The sequence below is a fragment of the Lipotes vexillifer genome, unplaced genomic scaffold (genome assembly GCF_000442215.2).
Source record: "Lipotes vexillifer unplaced genomic scaffold, Lipotes_vexillifer_v1.1 scaffold137, whole genome shotgun sequence".
Classification (NCBI taxonomy): Eukaryota; Metazoa; Chordata; class Mammalia; order Artiodactyla; family Lipotidae; genus Lipotes; species Lipotes vexillifer.
Window position 1 is genome coordinate 3,521,733 of NW_006775780.1, and position 3,701 is coordinate 3,525,433.

The 3,701-nt window shown below is 46.8% G+C and overlaps 1 pseudogene; it reads right to left on the bottom strand.

Moving 5' to 3' along the window:
• Positions 1–258: 258 nt before the first annotated feature.
• LOC103089503 (histidine triad nucleotide-binding protein 2, mitochondrial-like) lies at positions 259–993 on the bottom strand (annotated as a pseudogene).
• Between the last annotated feature and the right edge of the window lie 2,708 nt (positions 994–3,701).

Sequence of the window (3,701 nt, forward strand, 5' to 3'; positions counted from 1 at the left end):
GGGTAATACCAGTCATTGGGAGACCAACCAAACTGCTAATTCTCTACCCCAAAGAAGTTGTCTAATTAATGTAAAAATCTCCAATGTAACACATTCCATCATCCTAAGGTTATAAAAAAAAAAGAGAGAGAGAGATAGCTTGCTTGCTTTTATTTATTTATTTATTGAGGGAGAGAAAGTTTATTAGCATCACAGGGTGCCGTTTTTCCCCACCCCATCCAAGCTTCCAGGTCTGAGGTCCTTGGTCATTTGGTAGGTTCAACCTGGAGGCCACTGCAGCTGTCAGGCCCCAAGTTCGTGAATGTGCAGGTGATACACAGATTGTGCGCCCAGCTGCCCATCGTTGATCACAAGTCGGTAGCCATCTCCCAGCCCCCCAGCCTTTGCTGTCTTCTTGGTCACAAGGAGAAGGTGTCCTAGGAGCTTCTGGTCTTCTTCCTCAGCCTGGGCTTCTTAGGAATGACCAGAAAGTGCACAGGAGCCTGAGGGACCACATCACGGAATACGAGACACTGCTGGTCCTCATCCAGAACGTCAGCTGGGAGGCTTCGATCCAGGATCCAGGAGGAGATGGTTGGAGCTGCTCCCCGAGGAGCTGCCTTCTGGGCCTTGGCCACTTCATTCCCATCAGTCACACCTGCAGCTCCTCGGGCCCTGTGTCGACCTCGGTGCCTGGGCCTGTGCAGGCCGTCGTCCATCGCTTGTTCGTTTCTCCTGCGGCGAGGCTCTAAGAGAGGCTGCCGTGACCACCAGTCGGACCTCACCGCACAGCCCTGAGGCCTGAGCCTCGGGAGGGGCAACGTTCCCTGCAGGGCTGCGCACGCCGTGGGGAGCCGGGGAGGAACGCGGCCCCCAGCCTTGCAGGGCGTCAGAGCCGCGGGACCCCTTCCTCGCCCCACAGCCACCTCTCACCTGCGCCGCCCGCGGCCCTGCCACCGCCTCTGCCCGGGGCGCCCCGCAGAGCCCGGCGGCCAGCAGTATGGCCGCCGCCATCTTGCCCTCGGCCGCGCCGGGATCGCTTTTAAATTTCAAAATATCTTAATAAGAAAGTTTTTTTTAATTAATAATAAAGGTAGTACAGGCAGCAAGGAAAATAACATAGGAATGAAATTTTATTTGTGCAGAATTCACTTATTAAGTATATACTTTGTAGTCTGTTCTAGACAGAAACACAGGTTAATATGCCTGATCTTTTTTCTATTCTCTTTGTATGTATTTTTTGCAGCCATCTCTGTCACCAGGGCTGTGCCACCATAGAATAACGTGTATGTTCTTGGCCTGACTCAATGAGGCACAGCTGGCACGTAGGTTAAGAAGGAAACAGTGGAAACGTGAGCTGAAGCGGCACAAAGTTTTGCGTGTTAAAAAAATCTTGTAATAAGCTATAATGAAAAGAATCTGAAAAAGAATATATATATATATATATGTATGTATGTATAACTGAATCACTTTGCTGTACACTTGAAACTAACACATTGTAAGTTAACTATATTTCAATTAAAAAAAAAAAACCTTAAAACAAATGAGTCACAGACATCTAAAGAATGTATCATTTAAAGAAGACAAAAACTAAAGTGGTTATAGATTTGGAAAAGAGCAGAGGAGAGAAACAGTTAAAGGAACCGAGACTGGCCCCTCAGGGTGGCTGAGTAATATATGGAGTGTTATTAGATCAAAGTTCTCTATCTCTGAGGAGAAAACAACCAAAAACTGGCTTTAAGTCAGTCCAGAAAGATGTCAGCTTAGTTTTTAGGATGAATTCTTGGTGCCTAAGTTGATACGTATCATATTAGGTTACAAAGAGAAGTCTTGTAATCTCGCTCCCAGGAGATGCATGGATATGAGACAGGAAAGCCCCAGTAACATGCATGACCATGTCGAGTGGCTGATTCACCCAGAGCCAGAGGGACACACTAGAAGACTTCCTGGGGTTCTTGCAGGCTCAGGATTTTCTAATAATTCAACAAACATGAGGCTGTCGAAGCAACTGCTCTGCCCCGCGTTCAGCAATTTTGGCAAATCCCAAATACTTTTTCTTCATACAAATGAGGTTAACAGCAAGAACAGATTTTATAAGGACGTTTTACAACCAATCAGCACCTCACCGAATGGAATAAATACCTGCTTCTTTCTTAATGTAGTAAATGGCTGGACATAGTTTACCATACAGCCAGAGCTCAGTGCCATTAAAAGAACTGGTGGAAAAAAGTACCATGTATGGAGCAACCATGTAGGTAAGTCAGCATTTTGGAAAAAGAGTTAGTGGCCCTGGTATTCCCAGGGGAGTTTCACTGGATTCTTTTAACCAAAGTCAATCTGCCACGTTGAGGAAACACAGGGTCAGCCTTAATGCTTTTGGTCCCAAGGGAAAGTTGTCCAGTTGCCAGAACACGAACAAGAAAGAGGAGGAAAATTATCTCCTTTTCTGTCCCTGCTATAAGCAGTGATGAGAAGAAATGTATTCTGTGGGAAGGTCTGCAAAGAGAAAGCCTTCTGCTTATTTCTCACTCTCTTGGTTGAGACTTGCTCCTGCCACATGAGAGAGCCACTCATGGTACCACAGGCTGACAGGAATAAAAGAAATTTAGAAATTATCCAACTTAAAAATATATATAGGACTTCCCTGGTGGTGCAGTGGTTAAGAATCTGCCTGCCAATGCAGGGGACACAGGTTCGAGCCCTGGTCCGGGAAAATCCCACATGCCGCGGAGCAACTAAGCCCATGCACCACAACTACTGAGCCTGTGCTCTAGAGCCCATGAGCCACAACTACTGAGCCCGCGTGCCACAACTACTGAAGCCCACGTGCCTAGAGCCTGTCCTCCGCAACAAGAGAAGTCACCGCAATGAGAAGCCCGCGCACCACAATGAAGAGTATCCCCTGCTAGCCGCAAGTAGAGAAAAGCCCGTGTGTAGCAAAAAGACCCAGCGCAGCCAAAAATAAATAAACTTATAAAAAGAAAAATGTATATATAGATATACAAACACACACATCTCAAAACACCCCAGCAGCCAAAGAAGACCGGGCACTGAAATGAAGCATCCAGCTTCCTCTCCAGGCCAGCTTTTCCCAAAGAGATACTGGTATCTCTCTGTTCAGAAAGAGATCTCAGTCATCCGCCTTAATTGCTAGGCTTCCAGAGAGCTTTTGACTCCACCACGATTATGCCTTAAAAATCCCACACCCATTTTGTGTTCTAAGCCATGGAATTTTTTAAGACAGTTAAATCAGAAACCTTGGGACCAGGGCTTCCCTGGTGGTGCAGTGGTTAAGAATCTGCCTGCCAATGCAGGGCAACACAGGTTTGAGCCCTGGTCCGGGAAGATCCCACATGCCGCGGAGCAACTAAGCCCATGCGCCACAGCTACTGAGCCTGCTCTCTAGAGCCCACAAGCCACAACTACTGAAGCCTGTGTGCCTAGAGCCCGTGCTCCACAACAAGAGAAGCCACCACAATGAGAAGCCTGCACAGCACAAGAGTGGCCTCCGTTCTCAGCAACTAGAGAAAACCTGCGTGCAGCAGCGAAGACCCAATGCAGCCAAAATTAAATAAATGAATAAATAAATTAATTAAAAAACAAAAAAGAAACTTTGGGACCATATTATTCTGCCAAATAAGTCATACAGATGGAAAGTGAACTCCATGCTAGAAAGCTTCATGCTGGGCTTTGGTGTGTCACTAGTCTAGTCTTTGTGGAAA